General features: G+C 36.1%; 1 protein-coding gene, 1 long non-coding RNA gene and 1 other non-coding gene across 7 annotated transcripts in view; 2 read left to right on the top strand and 1 right to left on the bottom strand.

Annotated features, from left to right (window-relative positions):
• CEP128 (centrosomal protein 128) overlaps positions 1-26,462 on the bottom strand; it is a 447,508-nt gene that overhangs the window by 89,398 nt on the left and 331,648 nt on the right. The gene's annotated exons all lie outside the window — the stretch shown is intronic.
• Positions 423-498, top strand: TRNAP-GGG (transfer RNA proline (anticodon GGG)). Its single transcript has one exon. It is a non-coding gene; the product is annotated as a tRNA-Pro (tRNA).
• Positions 10,062-25,447, top strand: LOC136335071 (uncharacterized). The gene is made up of 3 exons (XR_010731260.1): positions 10,062-10,560; positions 21,604-21,705; positions 23,377-25,447. It is a non-coding gene; the product is annotated as an uncharacterized lncRNA (long non-coding RNA).

The raw sequence follows: 26,462 nt of genomic DNA, 5'->3' as shown, positions 1-26,462 counted from the left end.
CTATTCAATATATGGTGTTGGGAAAACTGGACAGATATGTGCATAAATGAAATTAGACCACTTTCTTACACAATTTGCAAGAATAAATTCAAAACAGATTAAAGACTTAAATATTAAGACTTGAAACCATAAAAATTTTAGAAGAAAACATAGGCAGTTTAATCTTGGGCATTTCTTGTAGCAGTAATTTTTCTGATATATCTCCTTGAGCAAGGGAAACAAGAATAAGCAAATGGCCCTACATCAAACTAAAAAGTTTTGCACAGCAAAATAAACCAGCAACCAATTGAAAAGACAACCCACTTAATAGGAGGACATATTTGTCAATAAATCTAAAGGGATTAATATTCAAACTTTACCAAAAACTTATAAAACTCAACACCAAAAAGAGCAAACAATCCAATTTAAAAATGGGCAAAGTTGCCCTGGCCGGTTGGCTCAGTGGTGGAGCGTCAGCCTGGGGTGCAGAAGTCCTGGGTTCGATTCCCGGCCAGGGCACACAGGAGAAGCGCCCATCTGCTTCTCCACTCCTCCCCCTCTCCTTCCTCTCTGTCTCTCTCTTCCCCTCCCACAGCGAGGCTCCATTGGAGCAAAGATGGCCGGGGCGCTGGGGGTGGCTCCTTGGCCTCTGCCCCAGGCTTTAGAGTGGCTCTGGTCACAACAGAGCGACGCCCCAGAGGGGCAGAGCATCACCCCCTAGTGGGCAGAGCATCGCCCCCTGGTGGGCATGCAGGAGTCTGTCTGTCTCTCCCCATTTCCAGCTTCAGAAAAATACAAAAAAAAATTTAAAAAATAAATAAATAAATAAAAATGGGCAAAGCCCTGGCCGGTTGGCTCAGTGGTAGAGCGTCGGCCTGGCGTGCGGAAGTCCTGGGTTCGATTCCCGGCCAGGGCACACAGGAGAGGCGCCCATCTGCTTCTCCACCCCTCCCCCTCTCCTTCCTCTCTGTCTCTTCCCCTCCCGCAGCCAAGGCTCCATTGGAGCAAAGATGGCCCAGGCGCTGAGGATGGCTCCATGGCCTCTGACTCATGCGCTAGAGTGGCTCTGGTCGCAACAGAGCGACACCCCGGATGGGCAGAGCATCGCCCCCTGGTGGGCGTGCTGGGTGGATCCTGGTCGGGCGCATGTGGGAGTCTGTCTGACTGCCTCCCCGTTTCCAGCTTCGGAAAAATACAAAAAAATAAATAAAAATAAAAATGGGCAAAGGACTTGAATAGACACTTTTCTAAGAGAACACACAGGTGGCCAACAGACATATGAAAAGATGCTCAATGTCACTAATCATCAGGGAAGTGCAAATTATCAGAGAACCACATTATCGCCTGACCAGGCGGTGGTGCAGTGGATAGAGCGCCGGACTGGGATGTGAAGGACCCAGGTTTGAGACCCCGAGGTCGCCAGCTTGAGCTCTAGTTGGAGCAAAGCTCATCAGCTTGGACCCAAGGTCGCTGGCTTGAGCAAGGGGTTACTCGGTCTGCTGTAGCCCCATGGTCAAGGCACATATGAGAAAGCAATCAATGAACAACTAAGGTGTCACAACGAAAAATTGATGATTGATGCTTCTCATATCTCTCTGTTCCTGTCTGTCTGTCCCTGTCTGTCCCTCTCTCTGACTCTCTCTCTGTCTCTGTAAAAAAAAAAAAAAAAGAAAGAAAACCACAATATCACCTCAAACCTGTCAGAATGGCTATCATCAATAAATCAACAAACAACAAGCGTTGGCGAGGTGTGGAGAAGAGGGAACTCTCCTGCACTGCTGGTGGGAATCATCAATAAATCAACAAACAACAAGCACTGGGGAGGTGTGGAGAAGAGGGAACTCTCTTGCACTGCTGGTGGGGATCATGAAAGACCTACTGTAGAAAGCAGTATAAAGTTACCTCGAAAATTTTAAAAAGAACTGCTTTTTGACCCAATGATTCCACTTCTGAGAATTTATCTGAACAAACATAAAATACAAACTCAAAAGAATATATGCACTCCTGTGTTCACTGAAGCATTACTTACAATAGCCAAGATCTGGAAAGAACCCAAATATCTATCAGTAGAAGAGTAGATATAAAGTTGTGGTACATTTACACATGGAATACTACACAGGCATAAAAAAATCATACCCTTTGTGATAGCATGGATGGACCTGGAGAGGATTATGCTAAGTGAAATAAGCCAATCAGGGAAAGACATGTATCATGTGACTTCACTCACATGTGAAATCTAATGAACAAAATGAACTAACAGACAAAACAGAAACAGATTCATAGGGAACAGGGTGATAGCTGTCAGCAATGGTTGGGGGGCTGAGTGAGGGGAGTAGAGGAATTGAGCAAAAAAGGACAAAAAAGAAAAACAGAAAAAACTCATGAACATGACCAAAAATGTGATTCCCAAGGTTGGAGGAGGTGAGGGAGGGTATAGGAGGAATAAATGGTGATAGACAAAAACTTGACTTTGAAGGTGTTAACATAATACAATATACAGAGATGTCTTAGAACTGGGCATCTGAAATCTGTATAATTATGTTAACCAGTATCAACCCAATAAAATCAATTAAAAAAGAAAAAGAAAATGTCTACTCTACCAAGAAGAAATAACAATCCTAAATATATATATAGTAAACAACAAGGCTGCAAAATATGTGATGAAAAAACTAATATAAGTGGAAGAAAAATTCAAAATTAGTTTTGGGGACTTCAACATCCTTCTCTTAACAACTGATAGTACAACTAGACAGAAAATCAAGTATACATACAAGCATAAATACAACAGGAAAGTCTCTGAAGACTTATCAACCAAACACTTTTAAATAATCCATGGGTCAAAGAGAATGTCTCAAGGGAGATAAAAAAAATATCATAAACTGAAAAAAATTAAAGCAGAACATATCAAGGATTGTAGAACACACCCAAAACAGTACTAAGAGGGAATGTTATAGAACTAAATACACGCATTAGAAAAGACAAAAAGGACTGGAATGAATACTCTATGCTCTCACCACAAAAACCTAAAACAAATAAATAAATAAATGAAATTCCAATCAGCAGAGAAAGAAAAAATAAATATGATAACAGAAATTAATGAATCTGAGAACAAGAAAACAATAGAGAAAAATTAAGGAAACAAATCACTGGTTCCTTAAGTATTCAATAAAATGGACAAATATTAATAAGATTAATGGGAGAGAGAAAGAGAGAGAGAGAGAATCAGACACAAATTACCAATATCAGGAATGAAATGGGATATTACTAATTACTACAGATCCTAATATCATAAGGATATTAAGGGAAGACTATGAACAACTCTACACATATAAATTCGACTACTTAGATAAAATGTACCACTTCTATAGAAAGCACAAAGTACCATGAGTTACCCAATATAAAATACATAATTTTAAAAGTCTTGTAAATCAAGGAAATTAGATTTGCAATTTTAAAACTCCCAGAAAAGAAACCTCCAGGCCTGAAGGTTTTACTAGTGAATTCTACCAAACTGTTTATAGAAGAGCATTAACTTTACACAATCTCTTCCAGAAACAGAAGAAATACTTCCCAATTCATTTTATTTCTGCTATCAAAAATACACAGTTTTGAAAAGAAAACTGAATCACCCTCATAAATATAGGTGTAAAAATTCTTAACAAAATATTAGTAAATAAATTTAGCAATACATAAAAGGAATTATATATCGTGACCATGTTGTTTATTCTAGGAATGTAAGGTTGATTCAATATTCAAAAATCAATTAATGAAATCCATCATCTTAAGCTAAAAAGGAAAAATCACATGATCATATCAAGTGACACATAAAGAGTACTTGAAAAAAACCACCACACATTTAAGATTAAAGGAAACAGTAAAGAAAAAAAAAATGAAACAGAACTTCCTCAACTTGATAAAGAACATCTACAAAACCCTACAGTTAGCATTGTATTTAATGGTGAAAGATAGAATCTTTTCCCTTAAGAAATAAGAATGTCCTCCAATTCTTATTCATCATGGTACTAGAGGATCTACTCAGTGCAATAAACCAAGAAAAGAAAAGGTATAAAGCTTAGAAACATAGAGGTAAAAGTATCCCTATTTGCACAAGACATGATTATCTTTATAGAAAAATCTCAAATAACCTATTTAAAAAAACAAAAACTAAAAAAATTTGCCCTTGAAATCACTATGTGAGCTCAGCAATGCCACAAGATACAAGTTAAACATATAAAAATCAATTATATATCAATATATTAGGAATAAACATCTGAAGACCAAAATTAAAAATTATAGTACAGACAAGACATAAAAAAAATGAAACACTTAAGCGTAAATTTAACAAAATATGTAAAGGATTAATATGCTAAAAATACAAAACAATGGTGAGACATACATGGATTGAAAGTTTCATATTATAAAGATATCAGTTCTCTCCAAATTGATATTCAAGTTCAATACAATTTCTGTAAAAATCCCAATAATATTTTTGTAGCTAAAGAGATTGTTCTAAATTTTTTATGGAGAGGAAAAAGAACTAGAATAGCTAAAACAATTTTTAAAAGAATAGTAAACAGAGAGAAAATCAGTCTTCTCAACTTCTAGACTTACATACATAGTTACAGTAATCGGGACTGTGTTGTCTCGGCGGAGATGTATACACATAGATCAATGAGACTATAGTTCATTGCACTTCATATTACTCTTTTTATATTTTATCCCTGTTAATCTTCCTGAAATGACTGGGACTTTCCATTCCAAAAGTAGTTATCCTCTAGCAAAAGTCAGAAGAATCTAGTCAGATTTGAAAACTGACAATTAGGCCAATAGTGGCAAAACCCATAACACTATAGGCCAATCAATAATGGTCAAGTCAATGGATGAGTCTCTACAAAGACAGCATGATTTACTCAGAATGGTGGAGAAATGCAAGAATGGGATCAGATGACCTAGGTTCTCATTCTTCCTTTACTGTGAGTCAGCCAACTAGATTTGTAAAAATAAGTCACTCAATCATTCTTGACCACAATGATCAAATCAATAAAATAATTGGAGTGGAACAGATTACTGTGAAGGTCCCTCCAGCACTGAATGTTAAGCACTGGTCTTTGTCAGGTGGCTTGCAGCAGTATCTATAAGTGTTAGTTACAGTGTGTTGAGGGCTCAATCCGTACTAGTAACATTTAGAACTAATATGGATGACAATCATCCCTCCAAAACATTTTAGAAAACCAAAGTCTTACATAGTTTAAGTAATTATTCTCATTGTTAGGACTGTTTATAGATAATAAAGCCATGTGAAAAATTCGTTCTCATTTACCTCTAATACCTAATACTCACTGGTAAATACATTTCAGATAATTATACATCTTCCCTTTTTGTTCTTCAAATCCTCACAGTTATACTAATTCTATTTCTTCTTATCCAAAGCCCCTTTTTAAATTCCAATAAACAAATCAACTGTTTCATCTGGATGTAGAAAAAGAGCAAAAATGGATTTTCATACAAATGGATTATATAACACAAATATTCTCGTTTGTCAGATCAGTTTCCTGTCAGTGTCAAGGCGGAAAAAAAAGAAAAAAAAAGATCAAGAATGTCCTCAAAAGACTTTCTTTGGGAAAAAAACCTTTCACCCAAAACAAAGCATTATATGGAAAGGGCTGCTCATGAGTAGGTAAAACTAAGATTTTAGTGGGTTTAGTCTCTTACTATTAAGGACAATTAAAAACGTGTCTCATTTTCACAGAAGGGTTTCAAAAACTACCCAATTAACTGGTCATAGAAAAATGAAAGTAAACCAAACAATTTCAAATGTCAGATTATAGCATGAAAAGAAAAATTGTAAATGAGTGTTTTCTTTGGTGTTATATTCAGATGGCAAATGGTGTTCATGGATAAACTCCCAGGTCATTGCTTCTTTTAATTAGTTACTTTCGCTAAACATAAAAAAGCCTCAAGTAATTTTTAATAGTGATTACAACTACCTAGTCTATTAACAAACTGTCATATTAACACCAGCCACATTGTACTGCTTATCTTTAAGGCTACTCATTTCATTTTCATAGATTGTAATTAACTTTTCCTTTCCCACCAGAGTGATCGTTTAACAGAGACAGAGGCCTCTTGCCATTTTTGTGTCTGGTTCTGCAGCATTTTGAATGAAAAAGAAGTCCAGAAAATGCAAAAAAAAAAAATGTGGATCCCAAATTAGATGGTGGTGGTGACTTATAGATATATTATTTTAAAAAACCAGGCTCTGCAAACTCCACTGGTATACTGATTGAATCAATTTCATGTTGCCACAATACTTCTGGAAGTCTCTTTAAAATTCCTCTTTCCGTCAGCGGCTTCTCTTATTTGCATTAGCTGCAAACAGTATATATAATCACAACTGACAGGAGAGAGGTAGTTTAGGCTTATAAAACAAAGAAAGAACAGAAAATGCTCATTGTTTAGATTCCCTAATGTACAAAGTATTATCTCTGTTTGGGAAACAATGTAATGTACTTGTAGTTTAATACCTAAGGTTTAGGTAGGTCTATATGTTTATAACAGACCTCAAGGGTTCTACTCTCAAATAATGACTTTTTATCCCAGCACTTTCATATACAATTGACCCTGGAACAACTCTGAGGTTAGAGGCACTGACACCCAAAGCAGTCAAAATTTGCATATAACTTCTGACTCCCTAAAAACTTATCTATTACTACAATAGATGACTGATGACCAGAAGCCTTACTGATAATATGAACAGTTGACTGACATATCTCATACATTTTATGTATTAAATACTGTATTCTCACAAAAAAAAAGTAAGCTAGAGAAAGATAATGTTAAGAAAATCTTAAGAAAGAAAAAAGGCTTTTACCGTAGTTATTGAAAAAAATCTGAGGATGAGTGGACTTGCGAGTTCCAAACTGTGCTGTTTTAGGGCCATCTGTATAAATGTATGTAGAGAGCAGAAGCTAGCTCTTAAACACACATTATTACACATATATGGTCTCTGTTCAAATATCACTTTATCAGAGAGGATATCCCTGATCTGAAAAAATCTGAAACAGTACAGACACTCTTCTCTGCCTTCCTTACTCTCTCCATCCTTACCCTGCACTTTGATGTTGATATATATATTAAGTATATGCATTTGTATTATATATAGATATTTACCAACCATATGAAACACTACAAGTAAAGGCAAACAGGTGTAACTCATTTTCAAAATAAATATGTATTCTAAAGGAAATACATATCTACTAAGAAAAGATTAAAGCCGCATAATAAATATAACCGATTTCAAGGTAACCAAGGTAACTAACACACAATTAGAGAAGGGGAGGAGGTAGAGTGAAAAACAAAAGCAAAACCCACAAGAGATGGATTAATATTCTGATAGCTTTTCCCCCTCCTTCTATTTTTAAGTTCTATGTTCACATGTTCAATCATTCCAAAAACACCTCCACTGGTTCCCTCTCTGCTCTGATCTGTTACAACTCTCCGCCTCGTAGGCTTGGCTCCAGTGCTGCCTGCTTCTTGGCTCCTTTAGGAATATGCCATCCACACTGCCTCGGGGTCTGTGCCACAGCTGATTCTTCAGCCTAGAACACACACTCCATTCACTCCTTCTCTTCATTTAGGTTTCTGCTCCGATGCCACCATATCAGAAAGAACCACCTTGACCTAAAACGACCTAAAGTGTACACGCCTCTGTCCATTTGAACTAACCCTGCTTTGATTTTCTTCATGTGACTTTCTGGCAGGTGAGACATTATCTACATATCGGTTTTGCTGTTAATTGTCTTCTCCACTCCCCCAGAGCCTAAGCAGCATGAAAACACTGGTTTTGTTTGTTCAGGTCGCTAAGTAGCTCAGGCATCCAGAGCAGTGCCAGGCACACGGCAGGTGCCCAGTAAATAGCTATCCAGTAAATGAATCTAACTCTAGCCTTCCTACGAATGTAAAATTGAACTTTATACGACATAAATTAAATCCCATTGCACATCTTCATGCTCTCTAACTCCAACCTAACCTCACTTAAAATACCTAATCACTTCCCACTGCTTTTAGGATATAATTCGCATTCCCTTCATGGATGGGGCTTTCTATAAACTTTCAGCCTTATCTTTCATCATTCCTTTCCATGTTCTAAATTCTAGTCATACTAAAATCTATTTGCAGTTCTTAAATGCAGCCGGCTCCTTCCACCTCTAAATCCAAGTTTATTTCTTCTGCCTGGAGTGCCTTGCCTACCCAGTTTACCCTGGATAAGTCTTACCTCTTTAGGAACCAGTACAACTTTTCACTTGAGATTAAGTACCTTTAATAAGTGCTCTCACAGGCCCTAGCCAGCTGACTCAGTGGTAGAGCGTCAGCCCAGCATACAAAAGTCCCAGGTTCGATTCCCAGCCAGGGCACACAGGAAAAACACCCATCTGCTTCTCCACCCTTCCCCCTTTCCTTTCTCTTCCCCTTCTGCAGCCAAGGCTCCACTGGAGAAAAATTGGCCCAGGCACTGAGGATGGCTCTATGGCCTCCATCTCAGGCACTAGAATGACTCCAGTTGCAATGGAGAAATGCCCCAGATAAGCAGAGCATCATCCCCAAGTGGGCATGCTGGGTGGATCCTGGTTGGGCGCATGCGGGAGTCTGTCTCTCTGCCTTTCCAATTCTTGTTTCAGAAAAAAAATAAATGGCTCTCACAGTCACTACCCTGAGCTTTGCTTTGACACAGCACTTTCGCAGTAATATTCAAAAAATAATAAAAATTTTAAAATGCATCCTTAGTTATATGCTCTGCCTTCCTCATTACCTGAGGGCTCTTTGGAGGCTGCAAAGGGTCTCTTGGCACTTATTCAACAACACAGTACCTAGAATCCAGTAAACACTTAATTAATATTGACTAAATGGTTGTATCATAAATTTATATTAAAAACTAATATATTCTGTTTTTTGAAATTTGAGAGATTTCTGAACCATGATGAGAATATTGAAGACATAATAACTGTGATACTGCAAAGACAAAGATCACAAATTTCTACATTAATGCCTTTATTTTCAATACACTATATAATCAAATATTTGTTTTATGTAATCTCAAATATAAGACTGGGATATTTTTAAATTGGTAAAGCATTTGGATAAGCAAATATTATGTAATTGGGAAGGGCTAGGCATGACTTAATTTTTTTAAAGTAACCTTGGTTAATATTTTAAAATTTGCCTATAAACTGAACCTCCTTGCCTATAACTGACTTTGAACCTTTTAAAACCAAAACATTAAGTCACATATCTTGAACTGTATAGCATAAATAATACAAATTTTGCTTAAGATATGATTTAGAGACTGCATTATGATCATCTCCCCCAACTATGCTCCCCTCCCCCATCAGCTGGGTGAGCAGTGGGGTGTCCATTTTCCCATATGTTGGTGGATTTGCACTTTGCTTCATCAGGTCTCCCTTGGGCCAAAAACACATTTTAGACATAATTATGGGAGCAGTCTGTGGCAGTGGAAAACCAAGTTAACTGAACCACATGGAAATAAAACCCATGTCATTGGTGTCATTACCAGTACACTCTAACCAACAGAGTTAACCTCAATGTCAACAGCACGCAAAATATAGCACAACAGTCCATCATTTGGAGAAATCAGTCCCTCTGGAAAGAATGCAAGAAGAAGAAAACACCTGGGCTCATATATTTTTCTGGACCAAAAGATGATACAAGTATTATTTTTTTTAATTATATGTATGTGAGTTAAAAAAAGTAAAACATGTTTGTTGAAAATAAGTTTATAGTGAAAAATAAGTTCATGAATCTACATAAAGAAAGGAATGTTACATCCCAGGAGACAGGCTGCAGCAAACCCAAAGTGAATTTTATAAGTTTTATTGCAGACCTGCACAGGGACTGCAGGCAACCCATGCAAGGGAGCACTGCAGCCCCCCCAAACCTGCGCAGGGACTGCAGGCAACCCACGCCTCCGAAGAGACTGGAGCACTGCAGCCCCCCAAACCTGCGCAGGGACTGCAGGCAACCCACACAGGGGAACACTGCAGCCCCCCAAACCTGCGCAGGGACTGCAGGCAACCCACACAGGGGAACACTGCAGCCCCCCAAACCTGCGCAGGGACTGCAGGCAACCCACACAGGGGAACACTGCAGCCCCCCAAACCTGCGCAGGGACTGCAGGCAACCCACACAGGGGAACACTGCAGCCCCCCAAACCTGCGCAGGGACTGCAGGCAACCCACGCCTCCGAAGAGACTGGAGCACTGCAGCCACGAGCTTCTAAAATGGCTCCTTTTTATAGGATGGCTATCTAGGATGAGCAAGCATCATACAGAAGCTGATGTGGCTGTTAGTCATTGGCTAGGGAGGTCGTGCGCAGTTACAGGGGGGGTATTACTCAGTGGAGAATTTCAAACATAAACTTCTGATAAGGGTCTCTGACTCAATGCAGGATGTTGCTGAACTCTTTGTTCTCAGCGTCACAGGGACCTTGTACACTCTTGGCAGCCCCAGCATGTCAGTACTCCCTGAATCTAACAAGGAACAGCACTGAGGACGAAATAACTGAAGGTAAAATGAAAACTTTTATTTTTCTTATTCTTAAGTAACCCAACATTTGTTCAAAGAAAAAATAGCAAAGATATATTTAATTATGTATGTTTATGCACATATCTTGAATGTGTATATGTCTGTAAGCTTAGGTATGTTTATATGTAAGTCAAATGAATGACAATAATGATATAAGGGACAAGAGGAAGGGAAATTAGGATATTTTGCTATTTTAAGGTACTCTGTCTGTGAAGTGGGTACAGTGTTATTTAAAAGTAGACTTGTATTAGTTATAAATGTATACTGCAACCTCTAGGGCAAACACAAAATAAACTTCATAAAAAGTACAACTGATATTCTAAGTAAAAGAGAAAACAGAATCATTTAAAATACTACATTAGAATCACAACGGGTAGAAAAAGAGCAAAAGACAAAAAAGAGAAAGAACAGGAGGAACTAATAGAAAACAGTAATAAAAATGATAAATATTAATCCAACTCCATCAATAATCATTTTGAATGTCAATGGTCTAAATCCATGTAGAGATTGTCAGAGTGGATTAAAAAACACTATGACCCCAATATATGCTTTCTAAAGCAACCCTCTCTGAATATCAAGACATATATAGATTATAAGTAAATGAATAGCAAAAAATAAAACAAGCCAACACTAATCAAAAGAAACTGGGGATAGTTGTACTAATTTTAGACAGAGCAAACTTCAAAGCATGAAAAGTTATTTGGATAAAGAAGGGGGTTATGTAATCATGAAGGGGTTAATTCTCCAAAAAGATATTATAATCTTGAATGTGCATGTATCAAATAAGAGCATCAAACTACATGAGGCAAAAATGAAGAGAATTACAAGGAAAAATCGATTCACCCACTATGATTGTTGGAGACTCCAAAAACTCTCTATTAAAAATGGACAGAATGAGGCCCTGGCCTGGTAGGTTGGTTGGTTAGCGTGTCATCCTGATATGCCAAAGTTGCAGGTTCAATCCTTTGTCAGGGCCCACATAAGAATTAAGCAATGAATGCATAAATAAATGAGACAACAAATTGATGTTTTTCTCTCTCCTTTCCTCTCTTTCTCTCTCTCCACCTTCCCCTTTCTCTCTAATATAAACAAGTTAAAAAATATATAATAAATGGACATATCCAGCAGGCAAAAATCTGTAAGAACACAGGTGAATGTAACATCACCAATCAACTGAATATAATTAACATTTACAGACTCCATCCAAAACAGCAGAATGCACAATCTTTTCAAGCTCACATAGAACATTCACCAACATAGACCACATTCTGTGCCGTAAAACATACCTTAACAAATATAAAAGAATAGAACACACGATGTCTGCTCTCAGACTACATTGGAATTAATTAAAACTAAGTAAAAAAACCAAAACTTGAAAATCCCTAGACAAATGGAGATACACTTCTAAACGCACAGGCCAAAGAAATATCAAGAGAAATTAAAAAATACTTTTGAACTAAATGAAAATAACACAACTTGCCAATATTTGTGGGATGCTATGAAAACATTGTTTACTGGGAAATTTCTAGCACTGGATGCATATATTAGAAAAAAGGAAAAAGAAAAATTCAACAACCTAAGTTTCTACACTAGGATTCTAGAAAAAGAAAAGCAAATTAAATTCAAAGTAAGAAGAAGAAAATAAATTATTGGAATTAGAGCAGAAATCAGTGAAATTGAAAATAGGTAGTCAATAAAGAAAATTAATAAAACCAAAATCTGGTTCTTAGTTAGAACAATAAAATGTATAATAAGTCTCTAGCAAGGCTAAGAAAAAGAGAAAACACAAATTATTAATATTAGAAACAAAAGAGGGGACATGATTATAGATCCTTTAGAAATTAAAATAATAAAAGAATACTATTAGTAACTATTTTCCCACAAATTTCATAACCTAGATGAAACAGACCAATTCTTTGAAAGACAGAATCTGATAAAACTCACACAAGTCAATGTGAGTAGACATATCTATTAAAGAAATTAAATTAATAGCCTTCCAGAACAGAAAGCTCCGGACCAAGATGGATTGACTGGTGAAGTCTACCAAACATTTTTTTACCTTATCAATTTTAGAAAGAGAGGGAGAGAGAGAAAGAAATCATTGATTTGTTCCACTCATTTATGCATTCATTGGCTGATTTCTTGTACCTGCCCTGACTAGGGATCAAAACTGCAGTCATGGCATATTGGAACAATGCTCTAACCAACCGAACTACCCTCCAGAGTAATTCTACCAAACACTTAAGGAAGAAAGTATACCCATTCTCTACGATCTCTTTCAGACAATAAAAGCAGTAAGAGTTTTTATGTATTCTATGAGACTACAACTACCCTAATACCAAATCAGGCAAAAACATTATAAGAAAATAAAACTACACACCAATAACTCATGAACATAGATGCAAAAATCCTCAACAAAATATTCACAAATTGAACCTAACAATGTTTAATAAGAACTATACTCCACAAACAAGTGGAATTCATATCAGGTATACACAGCAGGTTTGATATTTGAAAATCAATTCATGTAAAGCATCACATCAACCAATTTTTAAAAATCATATGATCACATAAATAGATGCAGAAAAAGGACTTGACAAAGTCCAAAACCCACTCATGACAAAAAACAAACAAACTCTAGGTAAACTAGGAATAGAAGAAAACCTTATCAACTTTATAAAATATATATATATATGTACAAAAATCTGAAGTTAATATCATACTTAATGAGAAACTTGAAATTTTTACTTTAAGAATGTCTCCTCTCACCACTCCTTTTCAACACTGTTGTGGAAGTCCTTGCTAATAAATCTTACAATAAAGCAAGGAAAGAGAATTAAAATATACACATATTGGGAAGGAAGTAATAAAACTGCCATTATTCACAGATGAAATGACTATCTACATAGAAAATATGAATTGACCAAAACAAAACAAAAAACACTCTCCTGGAACTAATAAGTAACTATAGCAAGGTTGAGAATACAAAGTTTATATACAAGTCAACTTCTTTCCTATATACTCGCATGAACAAGTGGTATTTAAAAACACAACACCATTTACAGTAGCATTTAGAAAAAGAAACATAGGGCATAAATCTAACAAAATATGTACAAGATTTATTGAAGGAAAACTATAAAATTCTGATGAACAAAATCAAAGAAACTAAATAAATGGAGAGATATTGCATGTTCATGGATAGGAAGACTCAATACTGTAAAGATGCCAGTTTTCCCCAATTTGATCTGTTGATTCAATGTAATCCCAATCAAAATCTCAGGAAGATATTTTGGCATATTGACAAACTGATTACAAAGTTTATGTGCAGAGGCAAAAGACCCAAAGTAGCCAACACACTGAAGAAAAAGGACGAAGTGGGAGGATTGATGACCCTGACTTCAGCTGAATATTCAAGACAGTGCAGTACTGCTGCATTAGATCAACGGAATATATTTTGAGCCCAGAAACAGATCACATAAATATAGTTAACTGATCATTGACAAAGGAGCAAAGTCTGTACAATGAAGCACATACAGACACTTCAACAAATGATGCGGGAGCAATGGAACATACACACACACACACACACACAAAAAAAAAAAAAAAAAAATTTAGACCTTACGCCATTCACAAAAATTATCTCAAAATTGATCACAGATATATATATATATATATGTAAAATGCAAAACTATAAAATTCCTAGAAAATAACATGAGAAAACCTACATAACCTTTGATATGGTGATACCATTTTAGATACAACACCAAAGATACATCCATGAAAGAAATAACTGATAAGATGACTTCATTAAAATTAAAAACTTTGCTTTGTGACAGACACTATCAAGAGAATTAGATGACAAGCCATAGACTAGGGAAAATATTTGCAAAAGGCAAATCTGATAAAGGACTGTTGTCCAAAATACACAAAGGACCCTTAAAGCTCAACAGGAGATCTTACCTTTTGGGACAGCACGGATGGACCTGAAGATCATTATGCTAAGAAATAAGGCAGGCATAGAAAGGCACGTAACATATAATTTCACTCATAAGTAGAATTTAACAAACAAAACAAACTAACATGCAAATCAGAGACAGACTCATAGCAGGCTGACAGCTATTTGGAGTGGGTTGGGGGTCTGGCAGGTGTGGATGGATTCAGAAAAAACAAACAGAGAAAGAGAGAGAGCTCCTGGACATGAATACCAGTGCAGTGACTGCCGAGGAGTATGGATAGAGGGCATGGGGGAAGTGGAGGAGGTAGAGGGGAGATAGTGGTGATGGACAGAGACTTGACTCGGGGTAGTGAACACACAATACAGTTTACAAATGATGTGTAGAATTGTGCACCTGCAACCTGTCTAATTTTGTTAACCACTGTCACTCCAAAAAATTCAATTAAAAAGGAAAAAAATGAGTCAGAGACCTTAAAAGACACCCACCAAAAAAGATATATAGATGGCAAATAAGATGCTACACATAATATGTCACCAGAGAACTGCAAATTAAAACAATAATATACTACTACACACCTATTGAAATGGCCAAAATTTGGAACACCTCAACAGCAAATGCTGATGAGAATGTGGAGCAACAGGAATGCTCATGCATTGCTAGTGGGAATGCATAATGGCACAGCAAGTTTGACAACAATCTGTTGGTTTCTTACAAAACTATACATACACTTGCCATATAATCCAGCAATTGCGCTGGATAAAAATCCAAAGGAGTTGAAAACTTATGTCTGTACAAAAATTTGCACAGGGATGTTTATAGCACATTTATTCATAACTGCCAAAACTTGGAAGCAAGCAAGATATCCTTTAGTAAGCAAGTGGATAAATAAACTATGGTATGGTACATCCAGACGTATAGAATATTATTCAGCACTAAAAAGAAATGCACTATCAGGCTACAAAAATATATAGAAGAAACTTAAATGCTTATTAGAAAGTGAAAGAGGCCAATCTGAAAACACTACATCATACTATGTGATTCCAATTACTGCTCACAAAAATTGGGGAATCAGGGAACGTGCAGATACTCCAGTAATTTCAGCCTTTTGTATAGTGCATTTTCACCAATGAATAAAAGCTGGTTTTGCATCTCATTTGCATAATTGGACAGCTTTCTTTGACTTGCTGTTTGCTTTTCTGATGTTTTTGTTTAATTAAAAAAAATCAAATGCTTCTTTTTTTAATTGTTTCATATTCATTTTGAAATATTCCCTAATTTTTGTGAGCACTATATATGACATTCTGGAAAATACAAATTATGGAGACAGGAAGAAGATCCGTGTTTTCCAAAGGTTAGGGGAAAGGAAGAGATAAATGGAGGAACAGAGAGGATTTTTAGGGAAGTGAAAATATCTGTTGGATACTATAATAATGAATACATGTCATCATACATTTGTGCAAATGCATAGAATGTACAACACCAAAAGTAAAGCACAAAATCAACTATGGACTTTGGGTGATTACGATGTGTTAATGTAGGTTCATCAAACATAATAAACATACCCCTCTGTGGGGAGGGTGATAGTGCAGGAGGTAATACATGCATTATGGAAGGGGTTTAGTTCAACACTGTCTTGAAAAAATATTCTTTTCAAAAGTAAGCTTTGGTCCTCAATACTCAAATACTTGACTCCCCATCTCTAAGGTACCTTAGAGTCAAATTTTATCATTGCTTTTAAAGTTTTTTTCCAGCTCAGTGTATCTGTATGTGCATAAGTGATATGTATGTCTGTGTACGGCCCTCTTCCTTTTTAACATATGGTAGTAAGTTATATACCCACTGTCGGTTTTGACTCATCTTTGAACCATCTGAAATTAATTTTGTTGAATAAGATATGGATCACACTTGATCCCTTTTGTCCTGAGATAAATGGATAGTTGGCTTAAAGCCATTTATAGAATTATCATTCTTTTCCCCACTTATTTGAAATGAAAAGTTCTTGGGAATTAAACCCTGTATGTATTTGAGAATATATTCAGGAATACTACTGTTCTTGTAACCTGTGTAATCATTGCTACCATTGATGTAACATTGCTTTATGTGTTTGACAACTCAGAAGAGATATAAAAACCTAATAATGTATCATGTAGTTAGTTGGTAACTTAGATTGCTAAATATGGTATTATGTTATAAATCCAAAAACTATTATTTTTTTATAATAAATTTTTATTAATGGTAATGGGATGACATTAATAAATCAGGGTACATATATTCAAAGAAAACATGTCTAGGTTATTTTGTCATTAAATTATGTTGCAAACCCCTCGCCCAAAGTCAGATTGTCCTCCGCCACCCTCTATCTAGTTCTCTGTGCCCCTCCCCCTCCCCCTAACTCTCTCCCTCCCTCCCTCCCATGTCCTCCCTCCCCCCACCCTTGATAACCACCACACTCTTGTCCATGTCTCTTAGTCTCATTTTTATGTTCCACCAATGTATGGAATCATGTAGTTCTTGTTTTCTTCTGATTTACTTATTTCACTCCTTATAATGTTATCAAGATCCCACCATTTTGCTGTAAATGATCTGATGTCATCATTTCTTATGGCTGAGTAGTATTCCATAGTGTATATGTGCCACATCTTCTTTATCCAGTCTTCTATTGAAGGGCTTTTTGGTTGTTTCCATGTCTTGGCCACTGTGAACAGTGCTGCAATGAACATGGGGCTACATGTGTCTTCACGTATCAATGTTTCTGAGGTTTTGGGGTATATACCCAGTAGAGGGATTGCTGGGTCATAAGGTAGTTCTATTTGCAGTTTTTTGAGGAACCACCATACTTTCCTCCATAATGGTTGTACTACTTTACAGTCCCACCAACAGTGAATGAGGGTTCCTTTTTCTCCACAGCCTCTCCAACATTTGCTATTACCCGTCTTGTTGATAATAGCTAATCTAACAGGAGTGAGGTGGTATCTCATTGTAGTTTTGATTTGCATTTCTCTAATAACTAATGAAGCTGAGCATCTTTTCATATATCTGTTGGCCATTTGTATCTCTTCCTGGGAGAAGTGTCTGTTCATGTCCTCTTCTCATTTTTTAATTGGATTGTTTGTTTGTTTGTTGTTGAGTTTTATGAGTTCTTTGTAAATTTTGGATATTAGGCCCTTATCAGAGCTGTTGTTTGAAAATATCATTTCCCATTTAGTTGGCTCTCTGTTTATTTTGATATCAGTTTCTCTTGCTGAGCAAAAACTTTTTATTCTGATGTAGTCCCATTCATTTATCTTTGCCTTCACTTCTCTTGCCATTGGAGTCAAGTTCATAAAATGTTCTTTAAAACCCAGGTCCATGATTTTAGTACCTATGTCTTCTTCTATGTACTTTATTGTTTCAGGTCTTATATTTAGATCTTTGATCCATTTTGAATTAATTTTAGTACACGGGGACAGGCTGTAGTCGAGTTTCATTCTTTTGCATGTGGCTTTCCAGTTTTCCCAACACCATTTGTTGAAGAGGCTTTCTTTTCTCCATTGTGTGTTGTTGGCCCCTTTATCAAAGATTATTTGACCATATATATGTGGTTTTATTTCTGGGCTTTCTATTCTGCAAAAACTATTATTTACAGGATATTTTCATCACTCCTGAATCTCAAATATTTACACATGAAATAGAGATAAAACCTTTGGTTTAACAAATAAGTAAAAAGTATGGACACATTATTGGTATATGTATGGGGAACCAAGTAATTTCTTCTATTCCTAACAGGAGTGTAAAATGGTACAACCTTATAGAAAAAAATTATGCTAACACTACAAAAAGTATCAATTCACATACCCTTTGACTTACCAATTCTAATTTTCGGATTTATTATTTCACAACCATACTTTTACTTGTACGAATGGCATATATATGTTGTTATTCACTGCAGTGTTACTGCAAAATATGAGAATATTTTAAATCCCTATCAGCAGGGGAAGCTGTTAAATAAGTTATAAAATGTAGCCACACAATTAAATTTTTACAGTTACTAAAAAGAATAAGGAAGTTCATTATACATTAAGACTCCAAAAATGTTAACTAAAACTCATGATGTTGAACAGTGTGTAGTATGCCACCATCTAGGTAAAAATTAATAGAAAAAGAATATGTATTTATAGTTGCTTGCTTTGCAAATACATAAGTTATTCTTGGCAAAATATGTAAGAAAATAGGAGTATGCAAATGTGTGGCAAAGGAAGAGACAGAGCAATATTTTTAATAAATTCTCTAATGTATCATTTTAATTTTAAAAGTTGGAAAAATGGTAAATATAGTATTTATTGAAAACCTATTATGTTCTAGAACCATAAAGTAAGAACTTTTCACTTTTGTTGTTAAATTATTCAGTTCGGTTTTATTAAACATTAAAAGACTATAGAGAATATATTAAGAACCTTACATTTTCATTAATTACTCAGGGGGTGGGAAGCAAACTAGATACTAGCATCGAATAACTAAAACACAGTGCTTAATTTCTATTTAAAGTAAATTTTAGTTTAGAATGATAAAAAATCAATTATATATTATAAATTATGGCCAAGAAAATCAGCAGTGAAATCTAGTGAAAAGTAGCTCAATGAGAGATATGTATAATTCAACACTAATGTCAAAGCATTAGAAAATGGTTCTTTTAATGTAAAATCATCTTGATAAAAGTACATTAATGTCATGTTCAAGTTAATGATAAAAGAATGTTAACTATTTTAAGTATGTATAAGAGAAATCAGTATATGTTGTTCTTAAAAACTTAGATGGACCTGGAAACTATTATGTTAAGTGAAATAAGCCAGGCAGAGAAAGAAAAATATCATATGACCTCACTTGTTTTAGGAATCCAATGAACAATGTGAACTGATGAACGGAATTGAGACAGAGGAAAGATCAAAGGGACCAGAGGAAAAGAGGACAGAGGGAAAGGGGATGATAGGATGGGATGAACTTGAAGGAAAGGGGGGAGGGCATTATGGGGAGGGGCAAGGGAGATGTTGAGGGGAATACGGGGGAGGGGGATGCATTCGGGGCAACACTAGAATCTATGTAAACACAATAAATTAAAATAAATTAACTTAGATGTAAAAGCACTTGTAACATAACAATGGCTATGATCTTGCTGTTTTATGGGCACAAGCCACAAAAGGACATAGTCTGCTCTGTTTAATATTCTAAAACAATAGTGAACATTTTTTGCTCAATATTCTTTATAGATTTCAGAGTTCAGTCCTCCTTTCTCTGATGAAATTATGTTAAAATCATCTTGGAAATCTCAAAATAACTTGGGGAAAGGCACAAAAGGGTAAAAAAATAGAGAGAGTTATGTATACATATACATTGAAAAAAATTTTTAAAGCATTTTAAATTCTAAGATTAGGAATAGCATGGATAAACAATGATCATGTAATTTGATCAATGTACTTGCTATATATAGTGCCCTTGGTATTACCATATTCGATCTTACCAGATCAGAAATTATCATTCTTATTCACTTTTAAAAGTGCCATAAATTTTCTTTTGAAAATTAACTAGAATTTCAGTTTCAAAATCAAAGGATAATCATGTTCCTTGAGAGTATACCAATTACTTAATAATACTACATCTTGGAAACTGAAACAAACTGGTATATCAAAATGCTAGTAATCTAAACTACTCTGAAGAGAAAAAGGGGATCTCGTGCAATTTAGATATCTGAATAATACTAGCGAAAATTAAAATAACACTTCCAGAATTACTACTGAAACTACTGAATTTTACTAAATCCGGAAATGCTCCAATAGATCCCATTACATCTTGAAAGTAATTTCTAAGGTCCTTAAAGATCGGAGAAACAGAAATATGTCCTTGAGAGCTTAGAAATAAAAGTGTCCACTAGGAAATGATGGCTGTGATCTCACAGCTTTGTGTAGCACAAACTACGTGCAGTAATTGCTGTCTGCCTCAAAGCTACTCTGAAACAATGAAAAGCATCTTATAAAAGTATTTTCCAGAATCATTACTCAAAACATCTTTACGAGATGGTCTATGTATCACACACATCTCTCTCTCTCTCTCTCTCTCCAGGATGGGGCAAAAGTAGGTTTACATTTGTGAGGATGCACAAAACAGAGTTTATTCTTATATTATTATTATTTATCATTGTATGATTTTCCATACAAACAACTGTAAACCTTTCACTCCACTTTGTATAAATATATATATTTATATATGTAATACATAATATAAACATGTAATGTTTAACTTGTATTTAGAAATATAAATTCTAACTGGTTTCATTATACTGTGACTAAATATCGCGATGAAACAAGACGCAAGCTCCCCAGGCATAGGACTGGAGTGGAACACTGGGCAGCAGACAGCAATAAGACCATTCAGGAAATAGAATGGGAAGGTGGAAAATAGAATGGAATAGAATGAAAAATTATAATAGGAAGGTGGAGTTGTGTGCAAATACAAATGTACCTCTTTACCATCATAATAAGGAAAGTACAAAGGAAACCATTTAATTGTTTACATAACAAAGCAATGTCTTTTGATAAAGAAAATGTGATTACAGAAAACATTTTATACATAGTTTTCCAAAATTAAGTCATATTTTTCATATGTGACAAGGTTTGTAAATAATAGGCGGCGAAGAGGCATAGATAAAGGGTGAGATGTAAGAAGTAATGAGCAAGGTACAAAAATACTGACAAATTGGGAAGAAAAATGAAGGTGGGCAATGACTTCCAAATGACAAAATGCTTTACTCAGCAATAATACAGTTTACTTTGTTTTATAGTATTATATTATTATCATTATATAAGCTCCACATTGCTGAAACTTATACCCTTTTCTATGCTTCTCTCCTTGGGATCTCTTCAGCATTTGACACTGCTGATCACATTCCTAGACCAGAGACTCATCCTTTCCGTGGCTCACGTCACACTGCTCTCCAGAGGTCTCTTTTATCCATTTGTCCTTCCTCAGTATCTCTTAAGAATTCCCTTTCCAAGGTTAAATATTACTATTTAATGAGTTCTGTCTTTAAACAATGCAGGTTAACATCCAGGGTCTCTGCAGATCTGATTCCAGAATATAACTAGCCTAACGTCCGCTTCCATGACTCATGTCTAACCACACAGAACCCTGTCCCACAGAGGTAGGTTGCTGCATAAGATCTTGTTTTCATAATGTTGTTCCTTCTTTTCTGAATGTCTTTCTCTGCCTGTAATAACTTCTACTTAACCTTTAAAACTCAGGTATAGTATCTTCTTCTCTAAGAATTTTCTCATAAACTCCTAGTACAATATAACATGACTTTTACCTGTGCTTCAGCAGAAATCTGCTAATGTAACAGGTGTTCATCACTGCGTAAAAACACTAATTCTTCTGTCTGCTTTCCTACTAGACAGACAATACCACACCTTTTTTAAAAACCTTTTTACTAAGAAGTAAAAAATACACATAGAAAAGTTTAACAAATGTAGTTCAATGAATTATCACCAAACATATATCTGTGTATAAGATAAGAGACCATATCTTATTTGAATTTGCATCCTCAATGATTAAATAATAACATGTGACATTAGTCAGGCTTAGAATATAACAATCATTGCAAGAAATCGTCTCAGTGCTTTGATCCAAAAATTTGATTTTAGATATTAAGATCAATTATCATTTGTAATGGGGAAACTCTACAGTCATGCAAACTAGTGATAGCAAGGAACTGAAATTTGCAATTCAACAAATATGATGTTAAATAACAACCTTGACAAGAAACTAGAAAATGTATAAACTGTTTGGAATCAAAGCCCAAGGAAAAAGGAGGGTTCATCAAATATTACTTTTGTTAGCACATGACTTCTGGGCTTGCCAGTCCCATGGGATAGCCATAGAAGATCTCTAAGAGTAAAATCCAGAGGAGGGCAATTCACCAGCAGCTAAGCAACTTGACTTCTTAGCAGCGAACACATCAAAAGGATTGGTGAGAAGGGAACAGTAACCCACCTGCCCCGTGGTGAATGGATGTTAGAGACTACAAGCAAGGTGGCCGGAAGAAATGCTATAGGGACACAACTGCAAGAGTCAATTACTTAGAAATGGCAGAAGCAGACAGGCCCATTGGTGTACAGAATTGAGAGATAGATTGTCTCAATTTATGTAAGAACAGTTTGCAGTTTGAGAGGCTAAAGAGCAGAAGCTTAAACACAGAAAGGCTATATAAGCAATAGCAGTAGCTGCTAATCAATGGGACTAACTGTAGATGTACTTCACTTAGAAAGGGCTGAAGGTCTCCTGCTGCCTGTTCAGTTTCATTCTTGCTGAGGGAACAGTATCCCTACCAGACTCAAATAAATATTTAACAAAACTTAAAAATTTGCATTCAATTTCAGGATCACATTTATACTTCCCTGATGGTTCATTCAGTGAGAGCTATGATACTAAGCAAAGATGCTTAATAGGAAACATCATAGTGACAATGACAATAATAATGGCTAAAGTTTATGAGTGCTAACTGTGAGGCAGACAGTATGCTAAGTATTCATGTATTTTCTCATTTAATCCTCACCCAATTATATAGAGACTATTATTTCCCCCATTTTACAGAAGAGGAAACAGGCTAAATGAGAAACTTATCTTTGTGACTAGGAATTGCAAAACTGGTCATCTCTAATATAGGATGGATTTAAAATTTGCATTTTTTCTGTTATGCTAAATTACTCAAATTCAAATGATTATTTTTCTGTGATATAAGTATTTTAAAAATCAAGTGTTCACATTGCTCATCATGATGATAGATGTTAATAAGATTCTTTTTTTTTTCATTCAGTGAGAGGAGAGGAGGCAGAGACAGACTCCTGCATACGTCCCAACCAAGATCCACCTGTCAAGTCCTCTAGGGGGAATTGTTCTGCCCATCTGAGGCATTGCTCTGTTGCTCAGCAATCAAGCTCTTCTTAGTACCTGAAAAGGAGGTCAAGGAGCCATACTCAGCACCTGGGCCAACTTGCTCCAATCCAGCCATGGCTGCAGGAGGGGAAGAGAGAGAGAGAAGAAAGAGAAAAGGCAAGAGGAAGGAGGCGTAGAGAAGCAGATATGGGTGCTTTTTCTGTGTGTTCTGACCAGGAATCAAACCTGGGACATCCACACGCCGAGCCAACACTCTACCCCTGAGCCACTGGCCAGGACCACTAATGGGATACTTATGAAGCAAATAGCTAGAAGGTCACAGAAGATGTCCAAATTCATTTTAGTTCACCCAACATCAATTATACATGTTTCAAATTCACATTGCTACACATCACAAAGTACTATATAGAGTCTCACTGAGAAAAAAAATGACAAAGTTAAATTGAATTATGAAGACCTGTCTGTAGTCTTAAAAACTAAATTATTATAACTACTAGTATTGAGTTCGGATAGCAAACCATAGGGACTTTCAGAGATGATTAACATTAAACACACAAAAGAGAAAACTGAAACCCAAGGAGAATAAATGACATAATGAATGACCCCACTGTCTAGTCAGTTATAGAACAAAGACTTCTCAGACCACAGTCCAATGACTCTTCTATTAATCACAGGACTGAGGACATTTCAGTCCCCTAAACAAAAACCTTTCAATAGTTGGGCTGCCATTTTTTGCAAACAATAAACTATATTATAATCGCAAAGGAACAAATTTTGAACTAAGTAAGCTGGCCTACTATATATTATAGTAGATGTTTTGGCAGAAAACAGACAAGTTCAAATTCAACTCTCTTATTCACTGGGGCAAAATACTTAACCTATGTCAGCATCATCTCTTACAAAACGTGAAAGGGTGAGGTGATTGGTAATAACTACTCAAAGGATTTTTAAAAGCGTTTAACAGGCAATAGGTAGAGGCACCTAGCATGACACACAAAACATGTTTGTTCCAAAGGCTGCTCTCCTTTCTGTAGGGCCAGTAGTCGCGGCCGTCATGGCCATGCAAGTGCAGGTTCACATTGGATTTGGGCAGACGGTGAAGAAACAGTGGAGCCAAAAAATGGTGGGCCATTCCTTTATTAAAGTCTCGCACCGGCCGACCAGCAAACACACACAGGGAAAACACTTCCTTTTCATTCAGGGCTCCCAAAGCCCTGAAACATTCTCCAGTTCCACAACCAGGAGAATCTTCTCTGGTTTCTCCTAGAATCAAAGGCCCCACCAGTCTCAGTGAAGCTCACAAAGCCCCTCAGCTCTGTTCCCCATCTGCACACCTTCTCTCTCTCAGCACATGGCTACTTCTTCAGCACTACTCTCACTCTGCAAACATGGCTTCTTTTCTTCTTCTTCTCCATTCTTTTCAAAACTTTCTGGCATGAAAACCTCTCCTCCAGAAAACATTAGGAAAACAATAGCCCCTCTCAAGCAGTAATGCAATCTGCAATTTGCAATCAACTGCCCTGCTCTGAGGGCAAGCACACACATGGCTGCCCAATGCCATTTTCTAACAAAGTGAGTATACTAAAAAAACACAAATTTTACAAACTCATTTGCCCAACACTTTCCTAAAAGGAAGTATGGTGTATTGGTTAAAGCTCCAGATTTGTAGTTCAGGTGCATGGATTCAAATCTCACTTCCCTTGGTAGTCACATCATTTGAGCATCCTATAAAATGGAAAGACTATTTTTAAGAATTTAATTAGATAATAATTACAAAGTATGCAGCTTATGTCCCAAGACATATTAAGCATTCTGGAGATAAATTATCTTGATTCCATTCTATAAAATGCAATTATAAGTATTCAAGACTCCCATTTATTTTTATGCTGTAAAAAACATGTCAATGTATTTTTGCTTCCACTGTTATTTCCATATAATTTTTTGTGAAGATTTAAAGAAACTGTGATCATCAGGTAAAGTAGATATTACAAGAATCTATTATAATATAAAGAAAATTGAAGGCCACACATACATTCTCAGTTTCTTATTTCTAAATGTTAAAAAATCATAATGTGTAATCACCGTTCAAGATAATATCAAGATATAACATGAACAATTTAGCTAAGGCCTTCTGGCAAGAAGATGACTTTAGCTATGCTAGACATCTTCTTACTATATACAACTTTATATTTAGAATAAAACATATATAGTTAAGTTTACAAGACATAAAGGAAAGTTTCTGGATGTACAGAGTTAAAGGAAAACCTGAAAGATACAAACAAGTTATTGCTGCACCAGACCCTGACATGGGGACGGGACTGTGGAGAGGTCTATCAAACCAGAAGGTAGGCCCAAACAGCTAGAGTTTGGGATTTTAATACCAGTTAAGGGACAGGAGGTAATAGTTGTGGATCATCCTGAATGAGAGTGGAAGTTAGGAGGGAGAACAATGCATGAAATTGGAACCCTCTCTAAGACCATGCTTCTCAAACTTTAAAAACCAAGGAGTCACCTGGAGGGTTGATTGCCCTGATTCCTCAATCTGACTCAGCAGGTCTGGGAATTTGCACGTCTAACAAGTTCCCAGGTAATGCTGATGCTGCTGGTCCAGAGACTGCTGGTCCAAAGCAGTGCATAGCACTAAGGACTGCATCACTATGAAAAGAATCCTAAAAATTATCTTCCCTGACCCAAGGAAATAATAATAAAGCTTGCATCTGACCAGGGCTTTTATGTTATGCACTGCTTTGCAGTAAAAAATGTAAACTGCCTCTATGGTATATGAGTACTATACCTAAGGAAGTCACATTTAAATATTGTTCCTGAGCTGGAGATTCCTCGGAGGCATATGAAAGAAGATTGCTCTGTAGGGACACTTTCACAAGCCAGATTATGTAAAATTCCCATTAGATGACTCACTACCAGTAATTACCAAACACACAAGTGCATACTTACCATGAGTAAATATGAGTCTGCAAAAATAATAAATGAGCAGATTGGCACCCC

Source organism: Saccopteryx bilineata, chromosome 4, assembly GCF_036850765.1.
Source record: "Saccopteryx bilineata isolate mSacBil1 chromosome 4, mSacBil1_pri_phased_curated, whole genome shotgun sequence".
In the NCBI taxonomy this organism is placed as follows: Eukaryota; Metazoa; Chordata; class Mammalia; order Chiroptera; family Emballonuridae; genus Saccopteryx; species Saccopteryx bilineata.
The sequence above is the reverse complement of the archived record's forward strand: the minus strand, read 5'-3'. Positions and strand labels throughout refer to the sequence as shown.